We start from the raw sequence: 14,807 nt of genomic DNA, 5'->3' as shown, positions 1-14,807 counted from the left end.
AAGTGTGAAGTTTAGGGAAAAAGAAAGGAAACAAAGGCCTTTTTTTTTTTTTTTTTTTTTTAAGTAAATACATGCCCATGACTGGGAAATTCGACACAGATTTACTAATTTTCACACAACTAGCTGCCAGATGTCATGTTTCTTATTTCAACTTCTCTTAGAAACAGGGATGAACAGTTATTAGTAAACCCTCCACAAGGATTTAACAGTCTCTAAATACCAGGGCCTCCCTGCAAGTCAGCTTGAGAAGAAAACAGGCAGATCACTTTCAACACTTCTGGCAGCTTTTCCCTCAAGGAGATACTGCGTCACCTCGGAGAGTGAACTGTAACGCGTGACTTTGACGGTAACAAAGATCAATTTTCTTCTTCGTTTTCTGTTCCCTCGAAACATTTCTTAACTCTATGATAAGTCCCTTAAAATAATCTTCTTTCAAATTAAACAAATGATGAAAAGCCACACAGAGCCCTTCACACATTTTACGAGTCCAGCACATCTCGGTGAGGCCTCTGTTTCAAGGCTGTGCCCCAGGAGTCAGAGGAACCCAGGACCATCATGGCTCCTTACCACCAGCGCTATTTAATGCTAACAATGCTGCGAAATTCCATCAGTCCCTGTCTAAACACTGCCCTGCTGGTGACCTCAACCGTAAACCAAGGCAGAACTCCACTTCTCCAGGATAAGATTAGAGAGGTTTGGAATGCCCAGCAGTGATTTAACCCCCTCTGGACTGGGCAAAACTGACCAACAGTTGTGTTTGGTGCTCACCACCACTTTGGCCAAATTTTGAGACCCCCCTGAGAGCCCAATCTATCTCATATACCCAAGGGGTCCAAAGTATTCTCACAGTTTTGGTAAAAGCTCAAGTCAGTCAACATGACACTTTTTTTCACGATGGCATCCAGCACATCAGGGGTTCCTGAGAACACAGGTTTCAAATCAGCCTTGGGGATGACTAATAGAATGTGCTTTTATGGTTTCACCTCTTTGTTATCTGACGGATGGGTTAAAAGAGTGGGTGAGTGATAGCTGACTGAACAGCAGGGACCTCGGAGGAGCCAAGAGTTCAAAAACAAACATATTCTCTCTGAAATCAACTAGCAGGATTTTAATACTTCACAAACTACATCTTTTTTGCCTTTGTGTTTGGATCCTCATTTCACAAGAGCAATATGGGTGGTCATCTTGGTGGTAGTCTTTGAAAGGATTGAGAAGGAGCCCATACTTACAGCAGTCTGCATTTCTCGGTGTGTTAAATTCCACTATTAGCACTTCACTCCATTATTCTATTAAATTTCCATGTCAGGAAAGCTCTTGGGAAATGCAAACATTTCTGGCAGAGTTGACACAGAGCTGAACAACTTGGTCTGTAGTGGAATGGCTTCATCCGAGACTGAAGCCAGACAGTGGAAAAAAAAATTGGGAGTCTGGGTGAGGAGGGTGGATGTCGCTGAAAACTGGTGAGGGGTGGAATGGCATGAAGGGAGAGAGGAGGGTAGACAAAGAACAAACAAGAGAACAGGAGGGAAGGTACTGGCAAAGATTTACTTTTCTACTTTCCATGCAATACAAAGGTCTCATTTTATTCAGTGGCATTTCAAATTTTGTAGATCAAAAAGTGTCACTGGTTTTTAACAATGAAGGCTGCAGTCCATAAACACAACATTGGGGGCAGAAAAATATCATTTTCATTGTTATTCCAAATGCATTTGTCATAGAAAGATGGACCTTTTCTTACCATTCAGGCTAAAGTCAGCAACAGGCAGGTATTTTGACTAAAACTTGTTTTTGTCCACTCTAATTTACTTTTGAAAAGAATGTTCTGTTAATTGATACCTAGCTGATAAAATACAAGGGGATAATAATAATGCATGATGGAGGTATTACAGAATGTCTACGTTTTTCTGCAAGAAATGTATATTGAAGAGATGCAAAGTTGTCTTTTTCATTATCACCCAAAGATTTCTTTCCCCCCTCCGCTTCTCGAAAGCAGACATCTGGAAAAGTTAAACATGATCAAAACAACAGAACTATGAATGTGAAATGATGACCAGGAAAATGGAAACTTGGATCCTTTTTTTCCTAATGCGAAATTAGATGAAGTTACAAGAAGTATCTGCCAGTGTTAATGCTATTTTTCTCCTTAAATAATTACTCAAACACCTCCATCTAATTTCTCCTGTATAGCTAGGCATAATCTCTGTTAGGTGACCAGGTCTCAGCAAAGTCACAGAAATACACTGTTTACTTCCGAGATTAATAATGAGCAAAGTTAACTTTTAACTTTGATTTTAGTGTTTTAAGTATAACCATTAATATCATTTTCTGGGACTAGCTAGTACTTCACAAAACTTCACAAACATGAGAATTTAGGCAATCGGAAACAATATAAAGGTTAAATAAAATATTTGCTAGGATGAATCTTTGCTGTCATTTATCTTTCAAGCAGCTGTTTTCCCTGGAGAAGGAAATGGCAACTCACTCCAGTATTCTTGCCTGGAGAATCCCATGGACAGAGGAGCCTGGTAGGCTACAGTCCATGGAGTCGCAGAGTCAGACACAACTCAGCGACTTCACTCACTCACAGCTGTTTATAAATTTCCCTTCTCGTGTGCTAAACGGTAGAGAAAGAAATGAAATAGAAATCTTTTGAATATTTTAATTTCTGTCCTATTAGTAAGCATTTATTTTCCAGAAGTTTCAGGAAAAGCATGATTGAATGTCAAGGAGAAATGTTTCATCTCTAAGACAAACTCTTCTTTTGCAAGTTGGAGATTAAACTTAACATCCCAGGGAAAACCAGATTCTTTAATCTAAACTTTGCTTTCACCCAGGTGTTATTCACTTCATTCTTAACCTCCCTAAAATCTCAAGAAAATGCCCATCTCCTGCCAGTAATGTAGCTTTTATGTTTTGCAGAGCTCTAAATAAGGAACCTTTGTCCCTTGAACATTTCTGCAATTTTGGTTTGATTCCAGATGTTAAAATGGCAAATTTAAGGCTTGATGTTTGATACAAATTCAGAATTTCCTTTATAGGAGATAGCTTGTTGTTGTTTCTTTGTCGCTAAGTTGTGTGACCCCATGGACTACAGTCTGTTAAACTCTTTTGTCCATGGGATTTCCCAGGTAAGAATACTGGAATGGGTTGCCATTTCCTTCTCTAGGGGATCTTTCTGACCCAGGGACTGAACTTGCATCTCCTGCATTGGCAGGCAGATTCTTCACTGCTGAGTCACCAGGGAAGCCCATAGGAGATAGTTACTATGAATCAATTTTGAAAATCCTAAATTTAAAAGTAGGAGAATTTAAATATAATCACATAGCACTTATTTACACACCAAGTCACTATTGGAGAGGTGGAAGGGGAAGGTTTAAGCTAAGCTTCAGAGACACCAAGAGTTACATTAGTGGGGTTGTATGATGTTGAAATACACTGCCTCAGGAAACCAGAGCAGACAGAGATATGGGTTCAAGATAATGCTGTATTTTGAAATAGTTGCTGGTTGCAGACTCAAAGGCAGCAGAGTTTAATGTGGAAGCAAACAGCTTCATTTTCATGTTATCATTTATCTCTGATAATAGTTTCATTATAACAATTCTATTTTCAGGGTGATCTGTTGCACAAGAGTATGCAGAAAGGAAATTTAACAACTGGATTTAAAACACATCTGAAAACCTATTCATTCAGTATAAGTAATTTTGGTTTAAATAAGGCTTCTTATTACATTAATACACTATCATGATCAACTATCAATTATTATTCCAAATGAAAATGCTGAAAAATTATACTAACATTTTCTTTGAATTGCTTTCAAATAGTCATTCTAAATCTTATATGTGTCTACTTGATTCAGAGGTCAATCTTTCCATGTTCTGAAAGGAAGGAAACTGTTCTGAAAGTTTTTTTTATGCGCTGTAATACAGTGGAGTGCTAACGGAATTGAGGGTAACCCATAGTCTGAAGAGCATTAAGAAAGCATATTCTACATTTTAAGCAGCTTCAGATGTACCCTTTATTCATACATGTTCCAGGGCACAAGTGGAAATAAAATGTAATTAAAGAGCTAAAATTATTAATTAAATTTGTTAAAGAAGTTTTTAAAGCTTTAAAAATATGTATAGTTGATTTACAATGTTTTGCTAGTTTCAGTTATACATATGCATACATCCGTTTTAAATACTTCTTTCCATTATGATTTATCACAGGATACTGAATACAGTTTCCTGTGCTAGGCACTAGGACCTTGTTTATCCACTCTCTATGTAATAGCTTTCTTCCGCTAAGCTCAAAACTGAATTCATGCTCCCCCCATTCTTCCTCCCCCTTGGCAGTCACCAGCCTGTTCTCTAGGCTTCTGAGTTTGTTTCTGTTTTATAGATAGGTTCATTTGTGTCCTATTTTAGATCCCACATATGAGTGATATCACATGATACTTTTCTTTCTCTGTCTGACTTACTCCACTCAGTATGATAATCTCTAGGTCCATCCATGTTGCTGCAAACTGCATTATTTCATTCTTTCTTGTGGCTGAGTAGTAGTCCATAGTCGGAGAAGGCATTGGCACCCCACTCCAGTACTCTTGCCTGGAAAATCCCATGGACGGAGGAGCCTGGTGGGCTGCAGTCCATGGGGTCGCTACGAGTCGGACACGACTGAGCGACGTCACTTTCACTCTTCGCTTTCATGCGTTGGAGAAGGAAATGGCAACCCACTCCAGAATTCTTGCCTGGAGAATCCCAGGGACGGGGGAGCCTGGTGGGCTGCCGTCTATGAGGTCGCTCAGAGTCGGACACGACTGAAGTGACCTAGGAGCAGCAGCAGCAGTAGTCCATAGTATATATGTATCACATCTTCTTTGTCCATTCATCTGTCAATGGACATTCAGGTTGTCTCCATGTCTTAGCTATTGTGAATAGTGCTGCTGTGAATATAGGGGTGCATGTATCTTTTTGAATTATAGCTTTGTCTGGATATATGCCCAGGAGTGGGATTACTGGACCATATGGTGATTCTATCTTTAGTTTTTTGAGGACCCTCCAAATTGTTTCCCATAGTGGCTGCACCAACTTACAATCCCACAAACAGTATAGGAGAGTTTCCTTTTTCTCCAGACTCTCTCTAGAACTTGCCATTTGAAAATAGCTAAAATTATTAAGAGATAGAATAAAATAAATGGCAAGATGCATGATTAAATATAAAAAAAGATAAGACTAAATTTTGAATCAAAATACTTTGTTAAACACTCAAGTTTTCTATCTACATATTTTAGGAATGTTTTATCAATTTGGAAGATAATTAGGTCAAGCCCTTTCTATATAATGAGGCTCTGAGTTCTTTCTAAACACTTGGGTAAATGGGGGGTGAGAGGAAAAAATAGGGAGGAAGAAATAAGAGGGAAGGGAAGGACGTTTTTTGTTTCTTAAGTGCCTAGTAAGTAACTAACAAAGTCTTAGGAGGGTTTTCGTTTTTTTTTAAGTAGTTAACAGGAAATACTTCTAAAGTCAAATGCTTCAGATTCATGTTGATGCATGGCAAAACCAATACAATATTGTGAAGTAATTAGCCTCTAATTAAAATAAATTTAAATTAAAAAAATTGAAATTAACATAGGCTAATCACTTGAAATAAAGAACTAGGCATTATGTTTTTAAATGTGTGCAAAATCTTCTGAGGTCAGTAAGTGTTTGTCTAAATTTCTGTATATGACAATTCTAAGAGTCAGAAAATTTTTCTTTTCAGTACTGTACTCCTGATTGCAGACTGGAAAAAAAAAAAAGCCCTGCTTAGTTATTGACAGGTGAGTGCAAGGGTGGATACAGAACTTCAATCTTGAAAGTCACTTCCTCCAGGAAGACTTCCCTGCTTTCCCAGACTAAGGGATGTCTCCATAGCACTTCCTGCACTTCCTCTTTGTCACTATCAGCACATCTGTAGTTACTTTTTTTTTTTTAATTTTATTTTATTTTTAAACTTTACATAACTGTATTAGTTTTGCCAAATATCAAAATGAATCCGCCACAGGTATACATGCATTCCCCATCCTGAACCCTCCTCCCTCCTCCCTCCCCATTCCATCAATGACTGGCTTCCCTGACTGACCCAAACATCATGAGGACATAAATTCTGCTCTCCTACTGCATCCCTAGTGTATAGAAAACTAAACAAGTCACAATAACTCTGTTTAATAAGTAAATCAATCATCTCAGGACTTCTTGAAAATAAGATGCATCACCTATATTATATTCTTTTATGTTCCTAAATAGGAGCAAAAAAAGTTTTTGCCATGGGTAATTTAGGTGGGATTTATCTATTTTCTCTTCCCTTAGATGTACCTTCTGACAAAGCCACACTTGTAGCAATCAATCAAAATAAAATAAAACGAATATTCCATCTAAAAAAAGGGATACAAATGAACTCATTTACAAAACAGAAACAGAGTCACAGATGTAGAAAACAAACTGATGATTACCAAGGGGGAAAGAGAGGGAGAGATAAATTTAGAGATAGAGATTGAAGTATATACACTACTATATATAATAAAATGGGCTAATGAGGGACCTACAGTACAGCACAGGGAATTCTACTCAGTACTCTGTAATAATGTATATGAGAAAAGAATATAAGAAAGCGGGAAGTCCGTATAACTGATTCACTTTGTTACACAGCAGAAACTAACACATTGTAAATCAACCATACTTCAATAAAAATAAATTAAAAAAAATAAAACAACAAAATCAGAAAAAACACTGTTACTGTTATGACCAAATGAATACAAGCCTGTTCCCAGAAATTTTTTTTTTTTTTGATGAAATACCACTGGGCAAGTATTCAGGGCAGCCCTAGTAGGGGGAATTAGAGCCACAGTTATGCTATGAACTTGCCATATGACCTTGAGCACTGTTGCCTGATCTTGTGAATTCAGTGTCTTATCCAAATGAAAATCATTGAAAAAACTTTTTAAGATGAATGAATAGAATAATCTACAGAAAAGCTTTAGGAAAATGCCACCCCAAATTTTAGGAATTGCTACTAATGTCAGTAAATGTTTTCAAGAACAAGAAAACTATTTTTCTTACTGTTAGAAACACTTAAAGTTTTAAAAATTGTCCTCTAAAATGGTCACTATATGGGCATGGTAAGTTGGTGTATTATTTAACCAGTTACAGAAGATATCAATCTTCAGTTTTGATGGTCCTTTTCTCCTCCCCTATTTGAAATTTTTTTTCCTGTGTGCAAGGACAGAATATCTGGCATGTTTTAAAGATTAATCCTATAGCAAAATTTTAATATTTTATTTGCAAATTAAAAATCTTCTATTGCTTCTATTTAAAAACACTAAAAAAAAAAAAATAAGTAGCAAAGGATTCTACCAAAGTTAGCTGATGGAATTTTTCTCAATTGTTCAAAATCCTGGCCTTCACCTAAATATAGAAACATGACTATTTATTTTTTGAAAACTTATGGGGTCCTGAAGACAGGTTGCTTAATTGGAAAAGCATTCACAGTACTGATTCCAACTCACGCTGCTCTCCTTGTTGACCACGCACCAAATAAGGGCAGAAATGGCCTCTTTCAGTTTTTTAGAACTATGTTAACTGACAAGAAAAGCAGTGATGGAATTACCAGGCTGAGGAACAAAACTGCTCCCCTGGGAGAAAGAAAAAAGACCCCAAATACCATGGATCCCTAAATAATAACAACCTCATGATTTCAACTTTGGCACTGGGACTTTTTTCCATGACACTATTCAATATCTCGCTAAATCTGGATGTCCATTTACTGGAGCCAATATTCATAAACTCTCCCATTTCTGGGCACTTACTGCTGATATACCATCCCCAGAACCCCTTCTTCAGCCTGACACTCTCTAAGTATTGACTGATTATGTGAAGCAAATGTCATCACAAGGCTGGGGTTCTTTTTTTTTTAATTCTTTATTTTACTATGACAATGGTGGAGGTTTTTAGTTACTAAGTTGTGTCTAACTCTTGCAATCCCATGGACTGTAGCCCACCAGGCTCTTATTTCCATGAGATTTCCCAGGCAAGAATACTGGAGTGGGGTGCCATTTCCTTCTCCATGGGACCTTCCTGATCCAGGGATCAAACCTGGGTCTCCTGCAAGGCAGGCAGATTCTTTACCGACTGAGCCACCAGGGAAGCCCTACTATGACAATTACAACCACTCATGATGTGGTAAGGAAGGGCTTAACATGGGCTTCCCTGGTGGCTCAGACAGTGAAGAATCCACCTGCAATGAAGGAGACCTGGGTTCAGTCCCTGGGTTGGAAAGATCCCCTGGAGAAAAGAATGGCTACCCACTCCAGTATTCTTGACTGGAAAATTCCAGGGACAGAGGAACTTGGTGGGCTACGGTCCATGCAGTCGTAAAGAGTTGGACACAACAAAGCAACTAATACTTTTACTTTCAAGGGCTTAACGTAAGCTATATTATCCTTATAATAATATACTGATACATTTATTCTTATATTTATTCTGTTTTCCAGCTAGGGAAATGGAGTCTTAAAACGTTAGTCATTTGTCCCTGTGTTCACACAGCCAGTGAGTGGTAGATCTGAGATTAAAACTGAGGCCTCTCCAATTGTAAAACTCAGATTGTTAACCAGTATATGCCTAGGTGATAAGTGAGCTAAGGGATGAATGAAGGCAGGTCCCTTGCACCGGAGAGTTAAGTCATGGAGGAAGCTTTGGATTATCACAAAAGGAACAGATAACAGGTACAAGAGTTGAATAATCTGAGTTTGTCTTGGCCAACTCAGCGGTAGACATCACTGTCACTGCTTCACAGACGAGCAGCAATCTGAGGATCAGCGAGGTTAAGTAACTTGGCAGATATCACAGAAAATAATATAGATGGAGATGTGAGTCTAAGTTAACGTTGCCCATCTCAAATCTTGTCTTCACTGCAGCGGGCTTACCCAAGATTTTTAAGTTCCTAATTCTAGGAACAAGATTGGTCTGTAGCTCTCAGATGGGACTGAGGCTGTAGGTGGGCACTGATTGTACCCAACTGTGATAACTAGGCAGAGGGGCGGAGTGAGAGGACGCCTGGTGGGGTTTAGTCAAGACTTGAGAAGTGATACTATTAATATAATGTCAGTGTTTGTAGCACTGTGTATTGTTCTGTATTTTCTCTCTGTATAGTTTAAACAGAAAAGAAATGTAAACACTTTTCAGTCCATCCAACCAATGCTAGCAGTTCATAAGGAGCTAAAACTGAAACCTGGGTGTTTGAGTAACAGTGAAAGAAACAGCATACTTTTGTTATTTGTTTTATAAACGGATGCATACAATTTAAGGCACCACTTTCTAGCTATCCCTCAAAACCACCTAAGACATTCAAAACAGACATGTGCACAATCAGGCCATTCACATGGCAAATATAGCAGGTTCTTCCTTCCCTCCCTTCTTCCCCTTTCTCTTTCTGCCCTTCCATCCCCTCATAAGTATATATTAAGCATTTACTGTGTGCCAGGTGCCAGGCCAGATGCACACTGATGATGGATGGTGAACACAATTATGCCCAAACAGAGCATGAACAAACAGAAGACTGATCCTCAAGGCTTAGAAGAAACTGGACGGGCCTTACGTTTTGAAAAAGTATCAGGGTAGTAGGAAGAGAACAGGTATAAAATATTTATAGAGATGAATAATGACATGAGCTCTTATTTATGAAAAATGTATATAATTAAGGAGAAAGTGAGTTTTCAGATGATCAATACTAAAAACAAATCTAATAATGTAATTTTGGTGAAATACCTTTCACAGCACCCAGTCCAGGGGAAATATTGCTCCTCTGACAGTCTAGTCTTAATATTATCTCAAACTGGGAGGGGTGCAGGAGAGAGACATTTATAAATAATTTCTTATTTCATACTTAGTGTAGCGTGTGGGTGTAACTCAGTGGTAAGCGGCTAAGTATATAAAGGAAAAATGGTCCCTCTTTATACAGGCTTGAGACTGGGAAAACATCTCACCTCATAAAAACATCTCTGTAACCTCTTGCGGTTAGTGTTTTCTCAATCAAATATATCAATATTGCTCACAACATTAAAACTGACTGTTCCTTGGCATTTCTCTTTTACAGAAAATAGAATGCCATAAACAGGGCAATCAGCTCTGGAATATTCCAGAATAAGCTGATTACAGATTTCTAAAACACAAACTTGAGGAGGCATATAAACCTTGTTTCAGAAAAATTGCAGAATATGTTTTTTGCCATATCAAAAATATATATATTTTTTCCAAAATCATACTATGAAAAATTTCAAAAATTCAGAAAAGTTGAAAGAATTTTATAGTAAACATCTGTGAAGACACCACTTAGGTTCTGACAGTAACATTTAAGAGCTGTTTCTTTAAAGGTGATTATCATACTGGACTTGAGCAATGAGAACAGCATTGTTATAATGAGATGCATCTGACGAATTACATATGGCTTTGTACCTGATGTTGAACTCAACGTTGAAGTCTCTGTGCTTTCATATTGAGTCTGTTTTAAAGGAAGGACTCTGTGGGAGAAAGACAATGTGTTTTTCCTATTCAATGACTATATCATAAGAAATTTGAATTCCTGAACCTTACTACAAAAGTAAACAAATGATTGCAAAGTAAAGGTTGAAGACTTGCTACAGGATTATGAATTATCAAAATAAATATCCATTTAAGTGATAAAAACTGTCAATTATGAGGTTGCATACACCTTCAGTCCTAGGTAATATGTTTTCTGAATTGTTTCATACAGGCTAATTCCTAGTAAACTGAATTCTGTCAGATGATTGGGAATATTACACAGTTACTGATATTGTACAAAATATCCTATAATATCTATGAATCAGAGGAGCTGTTCAATACATGGGAACTTTGGTTTTTCTCTGGATTTTTTGTTTCCTTATATTTTTAAATGAATATTATATCAATGCATCAATCTTAGGCCTAGGTTGTTATGGACAAAAAAGAGGCTCTGTTTTGTAAAAAAAAGGGAAAAATAATTCTAATATCAATGAATCTATTTTCACCTACTATTTCTGATATGTCTGCGGAAAAAGCTTGCTACCTTCTCAGGAATTTGAGATGCAGGTCAAGGTCATCATATGACATCAAATGACATCATAAAAGTGACAAAGGAAACTTCAGTCTCCATGAAACCAAAGACTCATACAAATAATTACTAAACACTCTCTGTTAATCTTTGGAGTTGGATACTTGAAAAGAATACAATCAAGAAGTAAGTGCTGTAGCGTCATCTGAGAAGCCTTGGCTCCCAGGGGTTCCAAGGACTGTGGAGCCTCTCAGATTCAGAGAAATGACTCTTTAGGTACATTTAAGGATATGGCAGAAAGTGAAAAGGAACTAAAAAGCCTCTTGATGAAAGTGAAAGAGGAGAGTGAAAAAGTTGGCTTAAAGCTCAACATTCAGAAAACAAAGATCATGGCATCTGGTCCCATCACTTCATGGGAAATAGATGGGGAAACAGTGGAAACAGTGTCAGACTTTATTTTGGGGTGCTCCAAAATCACTGCAGATGGTGACTGCAGCCATGAAATTAAAAGATGCTTACTCCTTGGAAGGAAAGTTATCACCAATGTAGACAGCATATTGAAAAGCAGAGACATTACTTTGCCAACAAAGGTCCGTCTAGTCAAGGCTATGGTTTTTCCAGTGGTCATGTATGGATGTGAGAGTTGGGCTGTGAAGAAGGCTGAGCACCAAAGAATTGATGCTTTTGAACTGTGGTGTTGGAGAAGACTCTTGAGAGTCCCTTGGACTGCAAGGAGATCCAACCAGTCCATTCTGAAGGAGATCAGCCCTGGGATTTCTTTGGAAGAAATGATGCTAAAGCTGAAACTCCAGTCCTTTGGCCACCTCATGCGAAGAGTTGACTCATTGGAAAAGACTCTGATGCTGGGAGGGATTGGGGGCAGGAGGAGAAGGGGACGACAGAGGATGAGATGGCTGGATGGCATCACTGACTCGATGGACGTGAGTCTGGGTGAACTCCGGGAGTTGGTGATGGACAGGGAGGCCTGGCGTGCTGCGATTCATGGGGTTGCGAAGAGTCGGACACGACTGAGCGACTGATCTGAACTGAACTGAACTGAAGGATATGTATTTGCAACTCTAGTACTAACTTAGCACAGGGTTGAATGAAAATGGCAAATACAGAAAAAACAAAAAAGCATAGAGTGGCATTTTCAAGAAGATCTTAGTGTCAACATTTTGTTAAAAGGGAATTATAAAGTTTGTGCTAGTATATACACACACACAATGGAATATTATTCAGTCATGAAAACGATGGTGATCCTTCCATTTGTGACAACATAGGTTTGCTCTGAGCACATTCTGTAAGGGAAATAAGTCAGACAGAGAAAGGCAAATACTGTATGATATCATGCACATGTGGAATCCAAAAGAGTTGAACTTGTGAAAACAGAGTAAAATGGGGGTTACAGGGGCTGAGGGGTGGGGAACAGAGAAGATATTACTTAAGGGTACAAATTTACAACTAGTAGCTAAATAAATCCTGGTGTTCTGATGCACAGTACAATGATTATAAACAATATTATATGATAAACATCAAACTTTCTAAGAGACTAGATCTTAACTATTCGCATCACAGAAAAGAAATAATAATTATATAACACGAAAAAAGTACATTATAAGCTACTAATACTAGATAGACTCTAGTTACTCATGAAAAGCATTTGTCAATGAATATAATTAATAAAAATATACACCAAAATATTGACAAGGTTATCTCTGGTTAGTTGACAAGGTTATCTCTGGTTAGTAGGATGATAGGCTTTTTTAAACATTCTTTTCTGCAATGTTCAAATTGTCTGCAGTGCATAGGGGATTATTTTTTATAATTAGATAAAAATAAATATGTGCTATTAAAATCCTTGAATACTCAAGTTTCTTTTTTTCCCACCAGGAGTGTTAGACTTTTAACTTGATTAAATTTCAACCAAAGGTCATGATTAAAAACTTTTGAATTCATGTTAAACATGTCTCATAGGTTACACATTGCTGAGATGTTAAAGGGTCAGAGAGAGAAGCACAGGGAAGCCAGAAAGCACACACACCATTTAACGTCTACGATGATGATTTAAAATCAAATTAGAAGCAGCATGATGCGGTCTGTAGATATTTAACTAGAGAAGACAGAGCAGTCTGCTCCTGGAGGTAAAAGAGTCCTGGCCAGAAAACAAGCAAAAAGAGACAGACCAAGCTCTTGTAGGTTTAGGGACCCAGCTCATGCCAGGGTGCAAGATATTCTATGAAAAGAGCTAGATGTATGCATAGCTCCCCCTTGTGAAGAGAGGTTGTCAGGACTCTTTTGCATTGCATTGTTTAGTCTCTAAGTCATGTCTGAATCTTTCACGATCCCATGGACTGTAGCATGCCAGATTCCTCTGTCCATGGGATTTCCCAGGCAAGAATACTTCTCCAAGGGATCTTTCTGACCCAGGGATCGAACCCGTGTCTTCTGCATTGCCAGGTGGATTCTTTACCACTGAGCCACAAGGGAAGCCCACCAGGACCATGCCTTCATCCAAAGAGCCAAGAGCTTCAATTAGACCTACAGGGCATTTGCTTAGCCTTCATCATCTGGGAACTGACTTCCTGTCTTTCCATACAGAGAGTGCATATATGGTATCCCAGACTTGGTATCCTACTTCTCTACAATTAAATGTGTACATAAATATTCCACATGGTTGTGTTTCTTGACATTTAATGTTTCAAAAATAACCTCCCCAAGGTAGAAACATCAGCACACGTGTTCGTCCCCATTACTTTACACACTTGCTCTCTTGCTCTAACGAATACTGTTTCTCCATCTGACAAAAGGCAACTGAATATGGAAAACTGAGGCTATGTTTAAAATCAAATATTGCCCATTCATCTTAAAAATAGAGAACCACTTAATTACAAAATGTTAGTATGGTTCTAAGGACCATTTGGAAATATACTAGTCACCTGAAACTTTACATGATAATGACTGATAAAAAATGCTATCCTTTCAGGCATGTTGAAATTAAGGACATTTTTTTCTATGCTTGGATTAGCTCTTTACTTAGAATAAAAATCTTATTCATGTAAGTGATTCCACTGGTTTACATTATTACAATGATTTGGATAACTGCACAGCAGGAAACGTTAAATTCTGGATGCTTCCTGCAAAAAAACTGAAATTACTCTGGAAGGTGATACAATGTATGGCAAGAAGAGCTGTGTTTTATCTGATATACAGTCTCATTCAAAATGAGAGAAAGTGATTTGTGAGAAAATGATTTGTTTTCACATCAGTTGAACAACTGATTGGAAGTAAGTATAGTCTCTGTTTTGCCTGTGATTGGCTCTCCTACCTAATTAATGAGGATCTCCATTATCTCTACTCACTTTCTTCCTCAAACTCATACAAAACATGTTTTTGAGCCAGGCAAGTGAAATAGTATGGCTGAACATACACTAGTGTTAAAAAGGTATAAAAAAAGAACAGAATAATGTCATTTGCAGCAACATGGATTTAACTAGAGGCTATTACATTAAGTGCAGTAGGCGAGAAAGAGAAAGACAAATACCATATCACTCATCTGTGGAATCTAAAACATGACACAAATGAACCTATCCACAAAACAGAACCAGATTCACAGACATAGTGAACAGACTTACGGTTGCCAAGAGGGAGAGGAGGAGGGAGAGGGATGGACAGGGAGTTGGAGTTGCAAACTATTACGTTTAGAATGGATAAACAGCAAGGTCCTAATGTATACCACAGGG

General features: G+C 37.9%; 1 protein-coding gene across 15 annotated transcripts in view; it reads right to left on the bottom strand.

The window, feature by feature from the left end:
• PDE4D (phosphodiesterase 4D) overlaps positions 1 to 14,807 on the bottom strand; it is a 1,672,581-nt gene that overhangs the window by 382,556 nt on the left and 1,275,218 nt on the right. The window lies entirely within an intron of this gene.

This window comes from Bubalus bubalis, chromosome 19 (assembly GCF_019923935.1).
Source record: "Bubalus bubalis isolate 160015118507 breed Murrah chromosome 19, NDDB_SH_1, whole genome shotgun sequence".
Classification (NCBI taxonomy): domain Eukaryota; kingdom Metazoa; phylum Chordata; class Mammalia; order Artiodactyla; family Bovidae; genus Bubalus; species Bubalus bubalis.
This window is presented reverse-complemented; position numbering and strand designations above follow the sequence as displayed.